At 44.5% G+C, this 11,682-nt stretch overlaps 1 non-coding gene across 1 annotated transcript; it reads left to right on the plus strand.

Moving 5' to 3' along the window:
* The first annotated feature begins 11,267 nt into the window (after positions 1 to 11,267).
* Trnas-uga lies at positions 11,268 to 11,349 on the plus strand. The gene has a single exon. It is a non-coding gene; the product is annotated as a tRNA-Ser (tRNA).
* Positions 11,350 to 11,682: the final 333 nt, after the last annotated feature.

Here is an 11,682-nt window from a genome sequence, read left to right on the forward strand (position 1 = left end):
TACTTTTTTTTTAACCAGAGTACAAGGATTAAAACAATCACCACACCTGACCACTTATCACTAGGGCGCCACCACCCCCAGATACTCTCATACAGAGGATGTAGGGCAAGGTGTGGAACTGCAGACTTAACACACCCACCCTCTGCATGCATGTGCGTGCACATACACACATACACACTAATCTCAGAGACCCTGATGTGAATGTTCTGCAAAGTGTTAACATATCTTGAGTCTGAGAAAAAGTACATGTACTAAACCAAAAGGGAACTAAATATGAATCTGTAGTTTGTAATAAAGGTTGAAGTACAAAGAATCAGAGATTTAAAAAAAAAACTAGGAAAATGGAAAATAGTAAATACATCAATTCAATGGACTTCAGTGCAACTATTGAAATAACCACAATGGCAGAAAGAAACAAAGGAAATGACATAATTTTAAGTTATGGTAATCAATGATGAAACATTCAAAATCCAGCTGGGGTACACGAGACCTTGTCTTTAAAAAAAAATAGCTTGAAAATGGGCAAACTGTATATAAGATACTGCACATCTTAATAAATTTGCTCGGCATGAGCCCATTCATTCACTTATGAAAGACTTCCTGTTCCCAAACTTTCCTGTCTTCTTCATTATTTCTTAGCCCCTTGTCCTTTTTTTCAGAAACCTACCACTGAAGAATGACCTGCTGGTCCAGGCCAAAGTCAGGCTTATTAGCTATTCCACACAGCATTATCTTTGACCAAGAAACTCACTTCATAGCCAAAGAAGCACAACAGAAAACATATTAGTTGTTAGCTGGCTGGTAAGGAGGTTCATGCCTAGTAGTTTTCATACACAGGACAGGAACACCTACCTAGAGAATGGCACCATCAACAGTGGGCTGGACTCTCCTAAATAAATTGGCAATCGAGACAATCATGCCCACAGACATGCCTACCCTCTTCTTAATATTATCTAGATATTCCCTTCAGATTCTGTTTCCAGTTAATCTAGGTTGTGTCAAGTTGGCAGTTAAAGCTAACAGGGATATGCAAATAATGAAATATTTCACTACTAAAAAAAATTAGCCGAAGCGATGACTCAGTGGTTAAGAGCACTGGCAGCTCTTCCAGAGGTCCTGACTTCAATTCCCAACAACCACATGCAGGCTCACAGTCATCTATAATGGGATCCGATGCCCTCTTCAGGCATGCAGGCATACACACAGATAGAGTACCATATACACAAAATAAATAAATCTCTTAAAAATTATTTTTAAAAAGAATTTGAAAAAAAAAATAAAGTATGTTATATAAGTATCTTTTTAGACCTATATTCTCTGATGTATTAATATACATATGTAATGTATTTTGGTTTCTTTACACATATACCCATTGCCCTTTCTCATTTCCCTCCATGCTCCACTGAACCCTAACCCTAGCCCAACCCTAACCCAACTCCTAACCTGTAACCCTCATCATAACTCCTAACCCTAACCCTCAAAACCTAATCTTAACCAGATATATACATGGTACACATGTACATACAGGAAACACACTTAGACACATAAAATAAAAATAAATAAATCTTTTGTGATTGGTTTGGTTTGGTCTGGTTTTGGTTTTTTTTCTCTGTGTAGCCCTGGCTATTATTGAACTCGCTCTGTAGACCAGGCTGAACTTGAACTCAGAGATCCCTCAGCCACTTTCAATAGCCAGAGCTTGAAGGTCAAAGCCAAGGAACTTAAAAAGGCTAAGAGGACAACCAACATTCTGGTGCTCAGCTTCCACAATAAGCCAGGTGCCCTCCAAAGGGACCCTGAAGCTTAGGCCAGTCACCTGTGCTCTTAATCAGAAAGTCTCGGAGACCCAAGGCTGAGCCCTAACGAGTGTGCATCCCACTGCTGAGTCAGTGGAAAGGAGGAAGAATATTTCCCTAATATTCCTAAGGTAAATGACACCCTAATGCCTTCCAGCAGATGCCACAACTAGAAGTATAAAGAAAAAAAGGCTGGGTCAAAGGGCTCCTCGTGAAGCCTAAAATTAACCACTGAAAGGGTCTCACGTAACCTAACAAAGTAAGAAAACAGACTTATTTTGAAAAGCATAACCGAAAAGTGAGATCACTGGTCAGAGTAAATAGGACCAGCCTGGATCCGAGAAGAGACTCTCTGAATACCCTATCAGCAGCTCTGGGAACTGCTTAAGAAAGGCAGCAGAGGGCAGCATTCAGGGAGAAAATTCGGAGAAACTCAAGCGAGCCTCTTGCTCATACCACAATGTCCTAACCCACAGTCATGAGAAGGCCTGTTCATGTGTCCTAACCCCCAGGCATGAGAAGGCCTGTTCATGTGTCCTAACCCCAGCCATGAGAAGGCCTGTTCATGTGTCCTAACCCCCAGCCATGAGAAGGCCTGTTCATGTGTCCTAACCCACATGGTGTCCTAACCCACAGCCATGAGAAGGCCTGTTCATGGTGTCCTAACCCACAGCCATGAGAAGGCCTGTTCATGGTGTCCTAACCCACAGTCATGAGAAAGCCTTTTCATGTGTCCTAACCCAGTCATGAGAAGGCCTGTTCATGTGTCCTGACCCACATGGTGTCCTAACCCACAGCCATGAGAAGGCCTGTTCATGGTGTCCTAACCCACAGTCATGAGAAAGCCTGATGGAGGAAGGTCATTGGCTAATAAAGGCACTGCCCTGGCCCATTTTATTGGTTAGAGGATAGGTGGGAGGAGAAAACAGGACAGAACACTGGGAGGAAGAGGAAGTGAGGTCAGAGTCTCGACAGCTCTGCTCTCCGGAGCAGACGCCTCAGCAGAGACGCCATGCCCTGCTCCCTGGCAGACACAAGCTCGGACCCAGGATGGACTAGGCTAGAATCTCCCCGGTAAGCGCACCTTGGGGTGCTACACACAGATGATTAGGAATGGGCTAAATTAATATGTGAGAATTAGCCTAGAAGAGAATGGGCCAAGCAGTGATTAAAAGAATACAGTTTGTGTGTTGTTATTTCGGAGCATAAGCTAGCCATGTGGGCGGCCGGGTCCATATTACTACAAAAGCCTTTTCATGGTGTCCTAACCCAGTCATGAAAAGACCTGTTCATGTGTCCTGAATCAGTCATGAGAAGGCCTGTTCATGGTGTCCTAACCCATAGTCATGAGAAAGCCTTTTCATGGTGTCCTAACCCAGTCATGAGAAGGCCTGTTCATGTGTCCTGACCACGGTCATGAGAAGGCCTGTTCATGTGTCTTGACCACGGTCATGAGAAGGCCTGTTCATGTGTCCTGACCCACAGTCATGAGAAGGCCTGTTCATGTGTCCTACCCCAGTCATGAGAAGGCCTGTTCATGGTGTCCTGACCCACAGCCATGAGAAGATACACTCATGGTATCCTAACCCACAGTCCAGTTCCCAGTCCCAGTGGCTTCCAGAAATGCACTCTTGAACCTTCTTTGACTGATTACCATCATTATTTTGATGTATGTTTGAAAATCCCTCTGACAAAGATTATCTTCTTGGGCTGATCATACTTATAATCCTAGCACTCCAGAAGCTGAGGCAGGAGAATTGTAAATTCAAGAGTATACTGGGCTGAATAAACCCATCTTCCAAAAACAATAAATTTAACTTCTTATGTGCAATGGCTCTCAACCTTTCTAAGGCTGTGATCCTTTAACACACAGTCCCTCATGTTCTGGTGGCCCCAACCACCAAATTATTCTCATTGCAACTCCATAACTCTAATTTTGTTAATGTTATGAATCATAATGTAAATATCTGATATGTGATGTCAAAAAGATTGTGACCCATAGGTTGAGAACCATTGGCTTACAGAATGAAAACATCCATGTAAATAGTCTACTAAAAATAATGAAAACAAATTTTAAAAGTATGTATTCTGCTGTGGGAACTCCTTCAGCCAATAGTCTTTAAGATACCGGCCCACTTGGGCGTGGTCTCTTACACTATAAATGCAGCCATAAAAGACTGTGCTTGCAGGCATGCTCTCTCCCTCTCTCTCAGCTGCTGGATTTGGTTCCTGTTCCCCACTCATGCAGAGGAATGTGATCTGAGTCTACCCCTAAATTAAGAACCCTTTATTATGCTCAGTTCTGAGCCAGTGTGGGACTATACTTTATAGCATTACTGATTACTAACCGGCTTTGTATGTTAGGGATTATCTAAAGGCAGCAATTAACAAAAAAATCAATAGGTCCACAGGATGTAGGTCCAATCCTGGGACTTTTAATAAAAGTTGCATGAAAATGTCTGCTACAAACTGGCCTCGGGGATTGAGGCCCTCCAATTCTATGCAGGCCAAGACAATCTGGCCCAGTTTTATGAGGTGCTGAGGATCAAACCCAGGGCCTCCCCCATGCTATCTACTCTCTGCAATTTTCAATTCTTCTGACACTAGGATTAAAGGTCTGACTTGTTTTGAGCTGGCTGGCTCCTGGCTGGCTCTGAGTTTGTTGTTTTTGTTGGTTGGCTTGGGATTTAGTTTGGGGTTCGGTTTGCTTTATTGTTTGTTTGAGACAGGGTCTTAAAGTTACTGTACAGCCCAAAAGACCCTGAACTTCTGTTTCTCCTGCCTTAAGTGAGGGAAGTATAGACATCCAGTTACTAGACTCTAGGAACTGTTGTTTTTACATAAATCCTGTGAAGACATAAAACAAGAAGCCTACGGGCTTTTAAAAGACTATCTGGCCAGCCAGGGCTACACAGAGAGAGACTCCAACTCAAAAAAAGCAAAACAATAAAATAAAAGACAATCTAGTTCCAAGACCAACATTAGCTGTACTCACCTCAAGCTACGCCTTTGAAGAAACTGATTCTTATAGAAGCCATCTGGAAAAACAATCACATTCCTTACTCGTTGGGGTGTTTCATTAAGAAAAATACTAAAAGCTTTAACTAAAGCACTGTTTTTAAAGGATGTAAAGAATACAACAGATTGTGCTGCCTGGCCTACCACTCTAAATTCATTAGCCAGTGTTGCAGTAGAAATATGAAAACTAGGCATGGTGGCAAATACCTATTGTCCCAACACTTGGAAGGTGGAGCCAGGAGGATTAACAATTCAAGGTTGTCCTCAGCTACATAGTGTACTGAAGGCCAGCCTGGGCTGCAGGAGACCCTGTCTCAAAAAACAAAAACACATAAAAAGAAGGTATAACAGGTGCTTTGGGTTCCCAACCACAACCTATCTTTATTAACATATATCAGTTATAGAAAATAATCAGTTTAATTATGACATTTTGATGTATGCATGTATATGGTGTATGTGTGTACTTTAATTGAATTCTCCTATTACCTTCTCTTTTATCTTTAATTTTTTTTTTTTTTTTGATTTTTCGAGACAGGGTTTCTCCGTAGCTTTTGGTTCCTGTCCTGGAACTAGCTCTTGTAGACCAGGCTGGCCTCGAACTCACAGAGATCCGCCTGCCTCTGTCTCCCAAGTGCTGGGATTAAAGGCGTGCTCCACCATCGCCCGGCTTATCTTTAATTTTTATTTATTTTATATGCATTGTTGTTTTTGCCTACATGTATATCCTATGAGAATATCAAATCTTGGAGTTAGAGACAGTTGTGAGCTGCCAAGTGGGTGCTAGGAATTGAACCTGAGACCTCTGGAAGAACAGTCAATGCTCTTAACCACTGAGCCATCTCTCCAGCCCCCATATTCCCTTCTCTTATCCACTCCCACCTCAATTCTTCCTATTGTGATTTGATGTGGGATTCCCCTCTGTATGCTGTGAATATGTTTTATGATCATTGGCTAATAAAGAAGCTGCTTTGAGTTGTGGCAGGGCAGAATAGAGATAGGCCAGGAAAACTAAACTGAATGTTGGGAGAAAGAAAGCAGAGTCAAGCTGGGCGGTGGTGGCGCACGCCTTTAATCCCAGCACTTGGGAGGCAGAGGCAGGCGGATCTCTGAGTTCGAGACCAGCCTGGTCTACAAGAGCTAGTTCCAGGACAGGCTCCAAAACCACAGAGAAACCCTGTCTCGAAAAACCAAAAAAAAAAAAAAAAAAAAAAAAAAAAAGAAAGAAAGAAAGAAAGCAGAGTCAGAGAGACTGCCAACGGAGACAGATGCCAGACAGAACCTTACTGGTAGGCCACAGCCACATGGAAATACACAGATTAATAGAAATGGGTTAATATAAGATATAAGAGCTAGTTAATAAGAAGCCCGAGCTAATAGGCCAAGCAGTGTTGCAATTAATATAGTTTCTGTGTGATGTGATTATTTTGGGTCTGCAGGGCCAGGAAACGAACAAGCAGCCTCCGTCTACAGTGGTTAAGTAGATATTAATATTAAGGAGAAATACAAGAAGGGCAAATGCCCACATTCTCCTTTGTTTTTATGTTGCTGCGATTTAAAACTGACCAAAAGCAACTTGGGGGAGGAAAGGGTTTATTTCAACTTCTAGCTTATAGTCATCATAAGGAGAGCCAAGGTGGGAACTCAAGGCAGGAGCTTGAAGCAGAAACCACAAAAGAATGCTACCTACTGGCTTGTTCACAGACTCACCCACAACTACCTTTTTTATACAGCCCAGGCCCACCTGCCTAAGAATATTGTTGTTCACAGTGGTCGGGCCCTCCTCCATCAACTAGCAGTTAAGAAAATGCCCTGACAGACATGCTCACAGACCAATCTGATGGCTACAGCTCCTCATTGGAGGTTCCTCTTCCCAGGTGACTGACAACTGAAGCCAACTATGTCTTGCCATATAAATATAACCAAAAGGGATATATGTCAACGCTGTAAATTTTCACTTTTATTATTTTGGTGACCACTCCATTTTTCTACCTTTTCTTTGAGATTTATTTTATGTGTGTGCATGGTGTACACACCTGGTGCCCACAAAGGTCAAAAGAAAGTAACGGATTCCCTGGAATTTTGGGGGATAATCTTTTTGTACACTGTGTGAAGATGTGTCTCTGTCCTTCCTCACCTGCCTAAGGCACCTTCTGATTGGTTTAATAAAGAGCTAAATGACCAATAGCTAGGCAGGGGAAGATAGGCAGGACTTCCAGGAAGAGATAGGAACTCTGGGAAAAAATCTGAGGCAGGACGTTAGCCAGCCAGATGTGGGGTAAGCTGGACATGTGGTGCTGAGGTGGGGTAACAAACCGTGTGGCAGACGTAGATTAATATAAACAGGCTAATTTAAGTTTCTAAGAGCTAATTGGGAACAAGCCTAAGCTAAGGCCAAGCTTTCATGATTAATACAAAGTCTCAGTGTCATTAATCAGGAACTGGTGGTGCAAAGAAAGACCTGTTACAGGAATTAGAGTTCCAGATGTTGAGAACTACCGTGTAGGTATTGGAAATCAAACCTAGGTCCTCTGCACAACCAGCCAGTGATCTGAACCACTGAGCCATCTCTCCAGCCCTACCATTACTTTGCTTTTGTTTTTGACCTTGAACTCTGATACTCTTCTCTCCGTCTCCTGAGTGCTGGGATCACGGCACAGGCTACCACAGCCAGTTCCTACTTTTAATATTTGGCCCCTTCTTGTTTAATATGCTCATAACATTTGTATCTTCCAGATGTAAGCAGTTCCAGGTCAACATGATGTTCACTACTGGTTTCTCAATCCATCTTAGACCAAGCACCTATACCTTCAATCTTCTCCCCATTGAATCAAACATTAAGAGATTTATAGTTGGGCATGGTGATACATGCCTTTAAATCCCAGCAGAGGAAGCCAGATCTTCATGAGTTTGAGGTCAGCCTGGTGTACAGAGGGAGCTCCAAGACAGACAGAAAAATCTGTCTCGAAAAACCAAATAAATAAATAAATAAAAGCGATTTCTATAAAGTTCAAAGGTAAGTAGAGTCAACACTACTGCATCAACTTGAACCACTATATAAGATAAAGGAACTAAAACCTCACTCCCTAGTTAAATTTGAATGGAAAGTAGGGGGAGAATGAAGTAGAGGAAGAACCTCAAGGAGAGAAAAAAAAGATTCTTGATTTTTAATTAATACTCTATGAACGTAAAATGTCTCTTCCCTCATCAATAGCATATGAGATGTGCCCTCCCTTGTCCTTCTATACTTATCACAAGGACAATGCTTCAATGTTTTCAAAACTGAACTGGCCATTGATCTGTATCTAAATATGACCAAAAAATCTTACATGAGAAATAAAGTTGTTTTTTAATTATGTGTTTGTGTGTATACATGCACATGCATGTGAATGCACACACAAGAGCAGCTGCCCTCAAAGTCTACGAGAGGGCGTCAGATGATGAAATTACAAGGCGTTCTGAGCCACCCAGCGTGGGTGCTGGGAAAGGACTCCTGATCCTCTGCGAGGGCAGTATACACTCTTAATGGCTGAGCCATCTCCCAGTCCCAAAAAGTCTCCTTTTTTTTTTTTTTTAAATAAGTATCATCCTCGTGCCTAGTGGAAAATTACCAAATGAAAAGTACTTGACAGCCCTGATAAAAGTGACTATTTCTTCCTCTGATTTGGAACAACTTCCATCTCTCGTAATCAGTACTGTCCCCTTCTCCTTGACCCACTTTCATTAAAGCTTTTGCCTGAGTCTGTGTTCTGTGACTCATCTGTCATCTCTCCAGTCATTGGGAGCAGAAGTTAATGGCCTCATATCTTTTACCAGAGAGAGGGCCTCGTCCACACATGACCCACACACTCCTAACATTCAAAAACTATAAACTTGTGGGAGCTTTTACTACTCTGTACTTTGTTTTTGAGATTATAATTACATGATTTTCCCCATCCCCCCTCCCCAGCTCTCCCATATAACCCGCCTTGCTTGTAGGCCCATATTTCTAGATGGTATGGCAGCCAGGCTCTAAAGCCATAGTCAGTATCTGAAGTGCTCATAACCTTCCAGACAGGCTGTGCTAACCTAACAAAAGGTCGGGATGTTGTTTTGCTCCTTTCTTTGTAATTTGGAGGATGCCTGAAAAGAAATGCTAATTCAGCCCATGTATTACAGCTAGCGCACTCTATCCCTCCCCTCAAGTCTGCCTATGAAAAGAGCACCACAAAGTTCAGAGAAAACTAGGTATGCTCTCTGAGGTCAGAAGAGACTCAGTTAGGAGCCACCAGGTGGGCGGTCAGGAAGCGTAGCCCGCGTACTGTTAATCACCGAGCCATCCCTCCAGCAACTGGTATTTTTTAAGCGTTACAGAGAAAATTCCCTCAATTGTTCTCCACTGCAATATTAGTTTTAGAATAGGATCTTCTATTCTGTGAGCTTGGTTCCTTCTAAAACAATGGCCCTTTAATACAGTCCCTCACGATGTGGTGACCCCCAACCATAAAATTATTTTGACTACTTCATAACTGTAATTTTGTTATGAATCATAATGTAAATATTTGACGGGCAGGATGCTTGATACGTGACCCCTGTGGAAGGGTCATTCAACCCCAAGGGTCACAACCCAAAGGCTGGGAACCACTGTTCAAAAATAAAAGCAAACCAAAAATCTCTAGGGAAAAAAAATTACTCCAAGGTAGGGTCTCACCTTGTAGGTCAGGCTGGCATCAGCACTCATCACTAAGTAGCATGGGCTAGCCTTCAGCACTCATCACTAAGTAGTATGGGCTAGCCTTCAGCATTCACCACTATGTAGCATGGGCTAGCCTTCAGCACTCACCACTATGTAGCATGGGCTAGCCTTCAGCACTCATCACTATGTAGCTCAGGCTAGCCTTCAGGACTCAGTCCTCCTATCTCAACCTTACCAATTCTCATCATTATCAATCCAAAGTGAAAGGCAATCTTAAAGGGGGAATATGGGCATTAAAGACATCTTTTAAGAGGTAAGGAGGCCCGCGCTGGTGGACGCGGTGGGTGATGACTGGAGAACCTTCGCTTCTAACACGGTACCCTCATCTACGCCCAGTGAGGACGGTGAGCATGGCCATGTGAAGGTCCCGCCTGGGCACCTAACGCCTTGAGACCGTGCTGTCCCAGAACACTGGCCATGGTCCACCTTCATGAGGCGTGACTAGCTAGCTCTTCTGCGGCTGATGCATCAGGGCCTGGCCCCAGACTACCTAGAGAGATGTCTCTCCCCTGCTCCCCACCTACCCACCACTTCTCAGCGCCCAGACCAAAGTCAAGGCTTCTCCATCCTCCCGGGACCTGTGAACCGCCCCACTCAACAGCAAGGGCAAACAGTGACGGCAGTGACGGTCACAAGAGACAGGGTTGCTTGTCCTCTTTTCCTCAGGACCAAGACAGAAAAATAAATATTAACTTAATCAGATAAAAATACAAGAAGAGAGAGAGAGAGAGAGAGAGAGAGAGAGAGAGAGAGAGGAAAATTGGCAAGATTGTATTCTAGGTGGGCACCAATGTGGAGTTGGAGAACAAGATGAGGAAAACCCTATTATTCTTAGCAAAGTTAAGTGTGACAAAAAAAAAAAAAATCAGTGACTGTCACAGACGGGATAAAAGGGATGCCTGGGAGAGTCAGGAATCATCGTTCCCATGCAGTCGGGGGCCCCTCCTGTACCCCAAATAACCACCCTTGGGTTGCCCTCGCCCAGAATACGGTGTGACAGTGTACGTTAGGAAAGAGAAACGACTCGGGGACGTCACACACCTATCCAGAAGTCGCTCAACCCCTCGGCTTCTGGCCACCTCCGGAGAAACGCGCGCTTCGCGTCCCGGCGGGAAATTCAAAGGGGGGGGGGGAGCGGGCACGGGTGGGCGCGGCGCATGCGCGCTGGGGACGGGTGCCCCTCCGCGAGCCGCTGCGCTGCCTTCGGGAGAGGAGCACGGAGCGTGGGTGCCCTCAGGGTGTGAGAGCTCCCACAAAACCAAAAAGGCACGGAGGGCGGCCCCACGTTCGCGCACACACACTTGCGCTCGGCCTCCAAGATCAGGGACCGCCGACGGGGCAGCGGGACGAAAGCCCGCGAAGGAACTTCCGGGCGGGCGGGCCCACCACGCGCAGCGAGAAGATCTTACGTTTCACAGCGATCTCGTAGCGCCAAGGGGAAAGCGGGAGGGCAAAAGTCAGGTCCGCCCCCAGAAACCAGGTTAGGTTGTGACTCCCCGACCTCAGCGAAGGACGGATCGAGGACCTGGACGGACCCCTTTTTTTTTTTTTTTTTTTTTTTTTTCGTTCTCCTCATCCAAGCGGAAGGTCCAGTCACTCATTGCCGCAGCCACCTCAGCCCAAAAAGCCGAAAGCAGTTGCAAGCCCCGCCCGCTCCCGGCCCTGGCGCGAGTGCCGTGGTTATTGCACTAAAGTGTCTCCGCCTTCCTACTGTCTCCGTAGCAGCGATGGCCGAGTGGTTAAGGCGTTGGACTTGAAATCCAATGGGGTCTCCCCGCGCAGGTTCGAACCCTGCTCGCTGCGGAAGCGGGTGCTTCAGTTTTTCAGCTTTTTACACAAACTATAAAACCCTTAATCTTCTGTATCTGCAAGTCTACGGAATGCTCTAGTGTACCCTAAGACCAGGAAGGACCTGTCAGTACTGCCAAGTTCCCAGTTTATAACGTAGGAAGAAAGCTCCCATAAAAGGCGAGAAAGCAGATTTAGAATCTTGAAGTTAGCACGAAGGGCAGACTCGATAATAGACATAATAAGAACGATGGAATTACTGACTCTCCCAGGATGGCAAGCTATTATTGCCATCTTCCCCTTCCCCTGAAAAACCCCGAAGTGCTGTGCAGTGGGAAACCTTTTAAA

Source organism: Microtus oregoni, unplaced genomic scaffold (genome assembly GCF_018167655.1).
Source record: "Microtus oregoni isolate MIOR12 unplaced genomic scaffold, Mior012 000007F_ref0000211, whole genome shotgun sequence".
NCBI classification, from domain to species: Eukaryota; Metazoa; Chordata; class Mammalia; order Rodentia; family Cricetidae; genus Microtus; species Microtus oregoni.